Below are 13801 nucleotides of genomic sequence, written 5' to 3'. Positions count from 1 at the left end.
AGGCTCTTCACATTGTTCAGGAATCCTGTCTCAGAATGGCCCCGAGGTCCCCAGTGCCTGACTGTGCTCATATAACAGGAGGTGTGATAATTTCCAGGTCAAGTCCCATGAATTTTTATGTATTCCCCTATCCAGCTGAGCTTGGCTTGTTTACTTTAATGGCAGAATTAAACTGCTAATTCTTTGATCTCTACGGAATGCCATTCTAGATTACTGTGATCAGAAATTTAACTTGCAGAATTTTTTTTAAAGCCTAATCCTGTCCCCTAGCCCCAGCCTTTTTTCCTGCCTACCTCCCCTGCAGACTAACCTACCCCACTACAAGTCTGTATTATTCATAAATTTGATGAGCATTCATTTGCATTTTCAATAAAGTTGCTAAACTCAGGCTCAGGACTGACACCAGCAGAGGTACTGCTGTTTATGTCATCTCTGCCTCACTCACTACAAGGAGACTGATATGGTTCCTTCAAAAGCTCTTCTAATTGTTATTTCCTATTTTTAATACCTTGATACTACTTCTCATACCCACCTCTGCCTGTCAAAGCATCACTCATTCTTCATGCTTTTCAGCTACCAACTCTTTCATAAAATCCATTTTGACTCCCTCCACCCCCAAAGTGGTACCCTCTCTCTCTCTTCTAAACGTCAGCAAGTAGTTAGCCCTCCAGAGCCCTGATTAAAATGCAAGCACCTCTAGGGAAAGACATCCTACTCACTGCTCTCATAGGAGTCAGAAGTACTCGTTGAAAATGTGCTGAACTGCAATTCCACTCCTGGATATTAATCTGAAGAAATTCAAAACACTAATTTGAAAAGAAATAGGTACCCCTATCTTCACTGCAGCATTATTTACAATAGCCAGGATAAGAAGCAACCAAAGTGCCCATCAACAGATGAGTGAAAATAGAAGATGTGGTACATATAAAATGGAATATTACTCGGCCATAAGGAATAATGAAATCTTACCATTTGTGACAACATGGATGGACCTAGAGGTATTATGCTAAGTGAATTGAGTCATCAAAGACAAATACCATATAATTTCTTTTACACATAAAACCTAAATAACAAAATAAATGAGCAAACAAAACATGAACTCATTCACATACAGAGAACAAACTGACGGTTACCAGGAGGAGAGGATTTGAGGAATTGGTTGAAAAAGGTGAAGGGATTAAGAAGTACAAATTGGCAATTACAAAACAGTTAAAGGGATATAAAGTACAGCATAGGGAATATGGTCAATAATATTGTAAAAACTATGTTTGGTGGCAGATGAGTACTAAGCTTATCGACAGGATCATTTCATAAATTATATTAATGTCTAACCACTATGCTTTATACCTGAAACTAATATGATATTGAACATCAACTTTATTGGAAAAAAAATAATAAAATTTTAAATGTGCTGAATTGAACTTGAGGACTATCGGGACTGGGGACACTGTGATGGGACATTAGCAATATGCAAACTATAACTACCCCTGAGAGTAGGCCAACCTGCCCACCCTGGTCCACATGGATAGCTCTGTCTAAAGGATACTAGGAATAACTATTCCCAGAAGTCTCTGCTAATGCTGGTCCTTTATATGCATTAGTTCTATTCTCATATAAACCCTGCAAGCAAAATGGAATTGTCCCCATTTTGCAAACTACAGTAGAACTACAATTCAAATCTACGTCTAACTCTGAAGCCCATGCTCTTCTCACACCATGCCTCCCAAATAATAACCACCAGCATGACTCACTGTTCTGCCAGCTGACTACCCTGCTATACAGAACCGGGCTCGAGGCAAGAAACACAGCAAATAAGTAAATCAGTATTGCCCTCAGAAACAGCCAAAGAGGAACTCATAAAAAACACATTTAATCTCTCCCAAGATTCCTAAGCCTCTAGTCCAGGGGTCCTCAAACTTTTTAAAGTGGGGGTCAGATCACGGTCCCTCAGAGAGCTGGAGGGCCGGACTATATGAACTACTAATTCCTACTGTAACACCTCAGCTGCACTCACTGCCCAAAAAACCTGGCGGGCCGGATCAGACTCCTCTGCGGGCTGCATGTGGCCCACGGGCCATAGTTTGAAGACCCCTGCTCTAGTCCTTCCATCCCCAGAGAAAATCCCAATCCATTTGGGATATTAATTATGATAAAGATGTATTAAGCACTCATAAATGCTACATACTACAGGGAACACTACAAAAATACAGCTATGTACTAGTATCTACACTCTCATTCACAGAAAATTAAGTGTCTAAATGATAAGGACTCCGGGTAGCAGTAAATACTACTTTATTACTTGCATGTTCCATACTCTTCTCTTAAAACTGTTTATTTATTTAGTCTCTTCGATTTCACACCAAATGCCCAACACTAATATGTGTTCCAGGTAAAGTATGATCTCAGTTGAGAGCATACAACCAACTCACTTATCTCCATCATAAGGGTCCTTGTGAAGTATTACCTATCGTAATTAGGTATTACTTCTTTGCTCCTCCTTAGACTAAAACAGGGAATAAAAAGAGTTCAAACCTTGTAGATAAATATAATAATGATGACCAGGTCCTCTTTTATTTTATGCTAGAAACACACAGAGAAATGACTCTATTCACCCTCATTTACTTCTCTGTGGTAGTGTTGGATATTTTTTCCTTTAAAATATCCTCAGATTTCTTTTTTTCCCCCTCAGATTTCTTAAGACTCACTTTTCTCAGAGCCTCTATTCAAGGAGGTACAGCCCCGTAATTAATACATGTGACAAGACCACAAAGGATCATGTGCACCTGGAGCCCAGACGGGATTTTACACCTGGTGATAACTCTGCCTGGCTGCCCACACTCCAGGGTCAAGTTGATAATAAATTTTAATAAAATGACACTTCTATCTAGTGGATTCCAAAGGACTAAGGGAATTGAGATTAACATAGAAAACCATTAGACAGGTGAATCATCGACCTATTTGGCTTGATATAAATCCAGTGTGAATTTTCAATGATGAAGATGTTAAGTGAACAACAAAATAAAACATTTGATGCGATGGATAAATACATTCAAATTAGACAGATAGCCAGAGGGAAAGGGGATAGGGAGTAGGTGGAGGTGGGCAAAGAGGGGGGGGCAGGAACAGAGACGGAAAGAAACTTTGCTTGGGGTGATGAGTGCACAGTGCAGTTTGCAGATGATGTTTTATTGAGTTGGAAACCTGTACCTAATAAATTCAATAAAAATATAATTAAAAGTTTGAGAGCAATTCTGAAATGAAGGTATGATTTCTTAGATCAGGGAAGGAACCTACATAAGCCCAAATCATCTGCTTTTCCCCATGCATGAATTTCTTTAACAAGCCAAAAAATAATTACTGCACCATTAGAGATCAGACTTAACTAAAAATAACTCCTTGGCAGAAGTAGCACATTGATTTTCGTGAAATAACATTGATTTCCTTCCCCCAATTCCTCTCCCCCCCCCCCCCCCCGACCCCAACACACATACACACTGAATCACGCTGAGGTGTAAAGATCTGATGAGTAGAAGACGGATACCACAGATGACTGCACAGACACCTAAACAGCCATGGGATGTTAGAAAGAGGGGACATTACTGGAAACTGGGTAAGGGAGAGGTTAGAGTCCTAGGATCTAAAGCACATCATTACTTTAAAAATAAGCCTGAGTCCCTTGGATGCCAGCTTGCAAAAGCTACTCCCATGATTATTCTAATTAAGCATTGGGTCAGCTGTAAGATACTTTGCAGTAATTTCTAATTAAAATACAAAAGCCCATGATCACAGACTGGTAAGTGATGATAAATACATGTATTTACAGAAGGAAAGGAAAAACCTAAGATTTGAGTTAACAAATGCTCTAGCCTCCTCAGATTTCTTTGTTGGCTCTGGCATAAGTTATGATCATCCAGCACCTCCAGATCTTTTGTTCTTTAACTCTGTGGAGAAGGAACAAAATGGGTCCACTTTCTAAGCATCTTTCAAGTTGAATAACATTAGATGCTAATTACGGTATTTGTGCTGGCCCAAGCAGCAGCTAAGTGTCCAGAGCTAGTGTAAGAGAACCTAGATTATGATATTGCTCGGATGTTAGGTCATAAAGGAAAATTTAGCCTACTCTGCTGATGCACAAATCTAGTTAATATGTCCCTTGCAGTAGATGAGCTCTGATTAGTATTATCTCTGTTAAATCATTTAAGACTTAGAAGCTGTATTTTGCCTTAAATAGCACCAGCGCTTCATAAACAAAGGAAATGGGTCCTCTCATCAAGGATTTGAAAAGTCACTGAATTTTGGCGATGGGGGAGCCAGAAAAAAGAAAACTGACCTGTTTCTACCCTGGGAGCCATACTGCATTCTAGCTGCTTTACTCATTAGCACTTTACTCAGCACTATTACAAGAAACAGCCACTCAAAAGGAATTTAAGTGCAAGCAACTCATGTTGTTACAGATAATGGGGGAAAGTCTGTACTCTGGGCAGAAGAGAGGGAGGGACAAAAGCAGTAAAATTTGAAGGACAAAGAGGACGAGTCACGACAAGGAATTCGTTCTAATATTTCAACACTGAGTAGCATGAAATATTAGGAATGTAAATTTGAGACAGTCCTCCAAATGCAAATGATATTTACATTGTCTCAGGTGGGAATTATCTATTACGGAGGTTATCTATGTGTTGAATGTAGTAACCTTTTGGGGAAAATTCTGAGTGCAAATAACAAGCTACTGAGCCTTTTGAAAAGGATGACACTTGATTTCGTGGGCGCTGAGTGGGTATCACAAAAAAAGGCCTTCAATAAATAGTTCTTTATTTCTGCGGCATAGTATAATCACTGTAGCAGGCCGCTATAGGAACACAGAAGGACTAAAAAAAAAGACCCTAAAAAAAATAAACGTGACCCTGAAACACTATCCTTGGCTGCATGTGTACCAAAAAGGGCAGTGGCCACGTTTGGAGTGAGAAGGAGGTAGAAATAAATCTTGGCTCTACTACTTAATATGCATGACCTCCAACAAGTTATTTATCCCTCTGGGCCTTGGTTTACTATTCAGGCTATGAAAAGAGGCCAACACTACCTGCCCTTGCAGATTCTTCACTCTGTAAACCCATAGCAGAGCACCTAGGACACAGTTGGTATAAAGAAGAAAAAGATTTCTAAGCATTTTTCTTAACTTAGCATTAGAACCATCAATATCCACATCAAAGGGTGGGCTTCAGAGACACGGTAAAGCTGAAGCCAAGAGAAGTTAAACAATTGAAGACTGGAAGACTAACAATAAATGGGTAAACTACTATGAAGATGATGCAGAAATAAGAGACTAATCTAATTCTGTTCTGAAACTGAGAGGTATTAAATGCTTTGGACAAATGTTTACATTCTCTGCCAGTAAACATCTGTAAGCTGTCTCGACTTCCAAAGTGATGGCAAATACTCATCCTGAACCATTTATTATTGTACTTCAATACCACTGACACCTTCCCCCTATTCTTGCAAGAAAACCTGTAAGAATTTATCTGTTTTCCTTTGTTTGCTGCTACACACAAGGCTGCACTCGACATAATCTCCCTGATTGTAGTTTTCATACTCCAGCTGCTGGATCCCATCTGGTGTCCTTTATCTAGGACACCTGTTTCAGGATTGAGACAATTAAGGTGATGAACCAGTTCCTCGTAGGAAATAAAAGTTTCCCAGTTCCTTGAGAGCGTTAGAAGAAGAGAGAGAAAAATGGTTAATAAAGCACAATTACACATCTAATTACCAGATGTCAAGTATTTCCAGAACACATATTCTAATTGCCGTATCTTGTTTTGCTCCACTGAGACATTGTATTAGCTATCTATTGCTGCGTAACAAAATTATCCCAGCCTGAGAAGCTTAAAACAACACACATTTATTATCCCACAGTTCTGCGAGTCAGGAGTCTCAGCACAACTGGGTCCTCTGCAAGCTGGAATCAGGGTGCCCACCAGGCCTGATTTGGAGGCTGTTAGGGAAGGACAAGCTTCTTTGCTCCTGTGGCTGCTGGTGGTGTTCAGTTCCCGCAGCGGTGGTACTGAGAGCTTTGATTTGTTGCTAGCTGTCAGTGGAGACCTCCCTCACCTCCTCATGGCCACCTGCAATTCTCTGCCACAAGGAGTTCCCAACATGGCTACTTGCTCCCTCGCAGCCAGCAAGGGAGAGACTCTAGTAACGAGTAATACAATCTTGTATGACATAGTCACATACCTATAATCATGTACATTCTGTCATGTTCACCATCTCCTATTGGTTAGGAGCAAGTCACAGGTCCTCCTCACACTCAAGGAAGGGGGTCATACAAGGGTATGAAACCAGAAAGCAGGGATCATGGGACCATCTTAAGAGTGTGTTTACCACAGGTATGTTGGAGCACGAAAGGTGCTAGTGGGAATAAGACATTGATAAAAACCAAGATTAGGATGAGAAAACAATGAATTTGATAGCTATGGAGAAGAAGTACAGGCATATTATCAATAAAAAATTACATCCATAGAGATGTAACAAATGCAGATGAGAACTGAGACGGTATTGCTATATAACTTATGACTTGGTGGCCTGGATACAACTGTCTGAGTTAACAGGCTCGCACAATAAGTAGGTGGCAATTTGTGGCCCCAGGAAAGCTGTGAGTTGGAGCAGCATCCCAGTGAGCAGCTAGAACACAGAGAGAAGACTCTAGGCTCAAGGAAGGGGAATGCTAAGAGAGATTCAGTGTCTGGGCTCTAGCCGAGGAGGCAGAAGCCTGAAGCAAGCTCTAATTCTGGGAACTAGAAAGCTGATTAGGAAAACAGAAGTCTAGTCACAAGGACCAGGTGAACAAGAGCACAGCGAGGGTCCAAAGAGCTCAGGGAAGGTGTGAGTGTGTGGACATATCACAGATCTGGCAGCAAGACTAATTCTAGATTCTACTGGCTAATAATTCAGATCCACTTTTGCTCTAGAGAGCAGTCGTCAACCGGTGGTCCACAGACCACTAGTGGTGCGTGAGGTCCGAAAGGTTGGCGACCGCTGCTCTAGAGAATGACGTGGTGAAGGACTTGTCTAGCTTAGGCTGAGCTTTAAAATACCGGAATGGGTGCTAAGTAAGAAGAGACGGAACCGGCTTTGCTAGATTGGCATTGCTTAGGACACTGGGTAGAGTCTAAGTCCACAGTACAGCATGAACACCATAATCCAGCTTCAACCTGCCCATCTAGTCTTGTCTCCCTCCATGTTGACTCTTTAGATTGAAGCCACTGGGACGGCCTGCCATGTCTTGACCATGGCATGAACGTGATGCCTCTAAGACTTATCCTCTGTTTGCTCTGCCTGGAGTGCCCTCCTCCCCCATCTCCTTCTAAAGAATTCCTACTTGCCTTTTAGGACCAGTTCAAATGTTACTTCCTCTGAAATGTGCCCACTGTCCAAGCCTCTATTGCAGCACCTATCGAGTATGACTGTGTACTGTCTTTACCCTCATAGACAATGGGTATGCAAGGGAAAAGGTTTTATCTATCCATGTAACTTTGTATCCTTCACACATGGAATAGTGGCTGGTGTCTCATGGTTACTCAATAAAAATTATTGAGCCCTAGCCAGTTTTGCTCAGTGATTAGAGCATTGGCCTGCAGACCCAGGGGCACATGCCTCAGTTGCAGGCTCCTCCCCATGCAAGAGGCAACCAACCCACGTGTTTATTTTACATCAATATTTCTCTCTGTCTTTCCCTCTTCCACTCTCTCTAAAAATCAATGGGAAAATATCCTCGGGTGAGAGTTAAAAAATTTTTTTTTAATTATTGAAACAACAAATCCAGGAAACAATTAAATCATGCTTTATTGATCTTGCCTTAGGAGCCTAATTCTGTTCCCCCACCCTCGCGGACCACCCCCCACCCCATACCCCTGCTACACTACCCACTTCTTGCAATACTGATGGGGGCTCCGTGTATACGCCTGGGTTCACGTAACTGCTGCTCTTTAATGAGCATTAATGCAGTTGAAGCCTGACATTGAGGGCTGGAAAAACAGCACTAAATCTTTTATGGACAAACTGCAAATCTGCGTGCACAGTCAGACATTTCCCCTGCTGACCCTGCGCTCTGATCACCAGATGTGAGAGGCAAAGCAGAACACCAACACCCACATGTTTTAAAAAGAGAGAAAATCCCAAGAGTAGTTCACAGCTGCCACTGGGGGGGAACCCAGAAAAGCCACATGACCCCAAGGCGATTTTAAGTCCCTCTCCCTTTGCTGACAAGAAAAACATACGCCTTGGCACTTGGTATCTTTAGTGTCTGAAGCTACAGTAAAAGTATTTCCTCCTCGAAATGCATTCTGCATGTGAGAATGGCTTCCTCCTGTCCTTACGTGCGAGTTTTAATGACTAAACCTAATGTGCAAGCACCACGCTGGATCGCAGACGCAGTGATGGCTGTTTCTGAGGCTGGCTCCTGAGGCCAGCACTGAGAAATCTCTGAGGCTCCCTACCTTCTATTGGACAAGAAAGACAAGGGCTATTCATCATCCTCAGACACGCATGACAGTATCAGTCAAGTTTTTTCTCTGGTGAAAGATTTTAAGTTGAAATGAATCCTTCAAATCGGATGGTTAATGCTCCAGATGACCCCAAGAGGGAGTGGCTGGAAACAAGGTCTCCGCTCATCTGCATGATCCCTTTTCAGCCTCGTAAAATGAATATTAAACCCTGGGAATGGGGACAAATTATGCACACAGCTTTCCACTTTATTTTAAAATATGTATAGATCTGCATTTTAAAATGGCCCTTTGGCCTACGACAATGAAATAACTCCATTCATAATGAGGGACAAGCATTAAATATGCTGACAAAAAAAAAAAAAGGAACTAATTTGATTAATATGTCCTTAGAGCCGGGCTTATGTAGAGAACACGTCCGGGAATGTAAGGCCCTCTGTCAGGACGCTCTCGGCACAGCGCTGAGCACAGCAGGTGCACTCCATGGGGAGCGTCAGCAGAGCCAGCGTGTCCTGTACCTTCGTGGCTGGTCTGCTTGCTCTTTAGTCCCTCCTTCTTCCCATCCCTCAAACGTTCATTGAAAGCTCACTCACTGCTATTCCTACAGCAGAGTCCTCCCTCCGAGAACAGAATTTATAGAGTAGCATAAGTAAGTAATTAAGGATGTAAAAGGGGAACTTTTAAACCACATTAGGTGAAGCCAGCAAAGTCCCTCTAGAAAGCATACTTGGCTTACTACTCTGAAAACAGAAATTGAAATTGAGAAAATATTTACTTCCACTGTTCATTGGGAAAAGTTTAAGGAAGGCTATTGTAATGGCTCTGGCTTTTACAATCCATTTGCATGAGCTTCAAACATCTGTGCATTAGAACTTAATTATCTGAACTGGATTTGATCTGTTTTTGCATCTCCACAGTTGGCCACAGCAGTGGAACTTCCTGAATGGCTAGAGCTTAAACTTCCCCCAGAAAAGAAAATTTTTTTTAAAAACTTCCCATAGAGGTTTCTTTGGAAGGGTCTCACTGTTAAATGACAAAAGGTACTTCATAAAAAAGAAAATACAATTAAACAAGTAGCTAAGTTCAAGATTTAATGGGTACATAATATCTATGTGAATAAATATTTTACCAGTACATCAGAAAAATGAAAAGAAATGGCTTTATATACTAATGCAGTAACATGTACAAAAGTATTACAAAATCTAACATAATAATCCTGATATTATGATAAATATCACTTAAATCCTAATAGTAAACCTACCCTTTCATATGGCTTTCAGCTTCTAGAGGCAAGTCCTATTAGACTGAGTAATACATATTAATAGTTTACAAAACACTTTACATGTTCTTTCTTTTTCTTTTTTTCTTTTTTTTTAATCCTCACCAGAGGATACTTTTTCCATTGTTTTTTAGAAAGATTGGAAGGGGGAGGGGGGCGCAGAGAGAGAGAAAGAGAGAGAGAAACGTGGATGTGAGAGAGACACATCTATTGGCTGCTTCCCTCACAGGACCCCACAGGGCCAGGGATTGAGCCATCCTAAGGAGATATGTGCCCTTGACTAGGCATCAACCCCAAGACCTTTTGCTGGGTGAGCCGGTGCTCTAACCACTGAGACATCCGGCCAAGGTTCCATGTCATTTCTTTTATTCCTCTATAGTAGTGGTTCTCAACCAGGACAGTGTTTTCCCAGGGCATAACTGGCAATGTCTGAAAACATGGCTGGTCATCCCAAATGGGGTAGGGGTGCGGGTTGCAACTGGCAGCTAGTGGGTACAGGTCAAGGGTGCTGCTAAAGGTCCTACAAGGCACAGGAAAGCCCCACCACAAAGAATGATCCAGCCCCAAATGTCAAGGCTGGGGTGGGGAATACTGCTCTAAGCAGTGCTTCTTGAGCTTCCATGTGCATGTGCCTCACCTGAGGTCATGTAAAGAGGCAGGGTCTGGAGTCAGCTTTTCTCACCAGTTCCTAGGCGATGCTCACCAGAATACACGTAGTTTTTCATGGGCCTGTCTGATGCAGCCTTCTCAGGAATCTGTTCTCAAAGCCCCCAGTCAGTGGGCTACCTGACTCTACCCTTCCAGCCATGGCTCATTGTACCTCAAAGGGCCCAGGGACCAGCGGAGTCAGATGACCTCTTCCGAGAATGTGTTTCTGCTGACAACTAGGAACTAGCAACCAATCCTGCGAGCTAGAGACTGAGCTAGGTTTCAGGGTGGCTGTGTGTCTGGCCTATGTGCACAGAGAAACAAGGTTCTCAACTATGGAGGGAGGGAGGGAAAGAGGGAGGGAGGGAGGGAGGGAGGGAGGGAGGGAGGGAGAAGGGAAGAAGGGAAGGAGGGAGGGAGGGAGGGAGGGAGGAGGGAAGGGGGAGGGGGGAGGGGGGAGGAGAGGGGGAGGGGGGAGGGAGGGAGGGAGGGAGGGAGGAGGGAAGGGGGAGGGGGGAGGGGGGAGGGGAGGGGAGGGGGGAGGTGGGGAGGGGGGAGGGAGGGGGGAGGAAGGGAGGGAGAGGGGGGGGAATGCTGATGAGAGAGTGAAATCACCTTGGTTCCCACTGAACTCCGTGCCCCAGAATTCATTACGTATCTCTAAATCCTGTGATTACATTCTTTTTTTTTCTTCTCTCTTTTTTCTTATACTAATTTAAGGAGGTTCCTTCACTTACAACAATTGACTCCTGAATAAAATGTGTCCACAGCAATTGTTCTAAACCCTACAATGTTAACTACGGCTTGGAGATTAATAAATTTATCCAATGTTAGTAAGAACCAATAAATGAAAAAATACAAGTTCTTTCCTCCAAACCCTATGCTCCTTAAACTACACTGTCTGCACACTAATGATCCCATCATCAACCTCACAACTATGCCACATCTCACTGAAAAAACAAGAGTGCCTCATATTTTCACTCCGTGGTCCCAAGTTACACATGCCTGCTTCCACCTGGGGAAATGTCTCCAAGCAACTCTTCAGGTGAAGACGAGCTTTTCCGCCACGGACCAACAACAGCTCGAATATGACGGGAAAGTGTAATAAGGACCTGAAGAAGGGCAGGATCGCACAGGTCATTCAAAATAGCATGCAACTGACTTACTGAGGAAAGTGGTGAAGTAAAAAATTAATATTTTGCAATTCCTAAATATATATATCCCAAGTCTTTCTTTGTGAATTCTCAGTGCTTGATTCTTTGTCTGTTCAACTCTTTTGCTAATTTTTAAAGATATGTTGTTTATTTTCTTTTTTATTCTCTCAACAGTATCTTTCAAAATGCAGGATTTTTTCTTTTTATTAAGTCCAATTTATCAATTCCATTTCTTTAGTAATACAGGGCTATCCAAGTAATCTATTTATCCTTCAGTGAGCTTTGGTAGTTTCCATCTTTCAAGAAATTTGTCTATTCCATATAAGTTGTTAAATTTATTGGCACAGATTATCATAAATCATAACATTTTCATATTAGTTTTTTAATATTTATAGCGAAGTCTGCTCTTTCATTTCTGATATTGGTAATCTGTGTTTTCTCTGTTTCTTTATTGATCAGTCTGACTAAAGTATCAATTTTATTTATTTTTTCCCCCCCAAGTACCAGCTTCAGGGCTTATTGATTTTCTGTATTTTTTTTTTCTTCTTTCACTGATTTCAGATGTGATCTTTATTATTTCCTTTCTTCTGCTTACTTTAGGATCAATTTGCCAGTTTTCTTTTCTTTTTCTAGTATCTTAAGGTGGAAACTTAAGTCATTTTATTTGAGACTTTTCTCCTTTTATAATATAGCCAAAATAGGAGAAAAGAGAGATGGTTCAATTCCAGTCAAGGGCATGTACCTTGGTTGCAGGCACATCCCCAGTAGGAGGTGTGCAGGAGGCAGCTGATCCATGTTTCTCTCTCATCGATGTTTCTAACTCTCTATCCCTCTCTGTAAAAATTAATAAAGTTTGTTTTTTTTTAAGAACACCTTTAAAAAAAAAAAAAAAGGAATGTGGAAAACTGGAACCCTGGCGCACTGCTGGTGGAAATGCACAGCAGTGCAGCAACTGTGGAAAACAGTACGGCGATTCCTCAAAAAATTAAACAGAATTACCAAAGGACCCGGCGATGCCACTTCTGGCTCTATATCCAAAAGAACCAAAAGCAGGAACACTGAACAGATTTTGGGTCCCTGCTTTTAATTCTTTTAGCCATGTTCATAGAAGCATAATTTATAACAGTAAAAAGGTAGAAACCATGGAAGCATGGAACAGATTCACAAATCTGAGGGAAAGCAGCGGTGCAGGGGTGTGTGCATGGGAAAAGATCAACAAAAAACTTGTATGCATATATGCATAGCCCATGGACACAGACAACAGGATGGTGAGGGCTGGGGCGGAGGGCGGGGAGAATTAAGGGGCCAATGCAAGAAAAAAAGGGGACATATGTAATATTTTCAACAATAAAGATTTTTTTAAAAGGCAGAAGCAACCCAAGTGTCCATCAAGATGAGTGGATAAACAAAATGTAGCATATACATATAATGACATATTTATATTTAATATATTTTAAAAGGAAGGAAATTCTGACACATGCTCTTACATGGATAAATCCTAGAGACATTATGCTATGTGAAATAAACAAAGAAACAAGTAGTAGATGATTCCCTTATAAGAGATAACTAGAGTCATCAAATTCATAGGTACAGAAAGTATAATAGAATGGTGGTCACCAGGGACTGGCAGGGTGGTAGGAGGGGACTAAGGAGTTAATGTGAAAAGGGCACAGTGTTTCAAACGGGGAGATGAAAAGTTCTGGAAATGGATGGTGGTGATGGTTGAACAACAATGTGATAAACTTAATACCACTGATTACACTCCAGATCTGAGGAGAGTCACTCTATCGGTAGGTACTATTGTTTAATTTCTATTTAAATCAACAAACAGAATACAAGTATTTTGCAGACTGTTTAAAAACAAAAACAACCCCGAGTAAGATAATAAAGTTAGTTTCAAAGAAAAAGATAGCCAATCTTGTAAATTTTCAATTGATTATCTACTGCCTTTAAAGCTCACACAAAGAACAAATAAGCCCTCCATCTGGCTTTAAAACAAGTACCAAAAAATTTAAGTTAAGCTCACTAAAGCAAGAGGGACCAAGTGGGTCAAGAAGATAATTAATTTTTAACAGCTATCCTAATGAACCATTAGCAACTGTTCCCAGCAAAGGCCAACTCTAAAACTATTCACCTGAGCCCTATCCTAATGTAAACAAAATATGGAATCAACTAGCATATTTAAACACTCCTGAGTAATTTCACTGTTTTCTTATTCTCCTATT

At 41.4% G+C, this 13801-nt stretch overlaps 1 protein-coding gene across 2 annotated transcripts in view; it reads right to left on the bottom strand.

The window, feature by feature from the left end:
* TTC28 (tetratricopeptide repeat domain 28) overlaps positions 1 to 13801 on the bottom strand; it is a 319835-nt gene that overhangs the window by 133616 nt on the left and 172418 nt on the right. The window lies entirely within an intron of this gene.

Source organism: Pipistrellus hanaki, assembly GCF_964339955.1.
Source record: "Pipistrellus hanaki genome assembly, chromosome: 19".
Taxonomy (NCBI): domain Eukaryota; kingdom Metazoa; phylum Chordata; class Mammalia; order Chiroptera; family Vespertilionidae; genus Pipistrellus; species Pipistrellus hanaki.
Note: the sequence above shows the minus strand (reverse complement) of the source record. Positions and strands in the feature narration are given on the sequence as shown.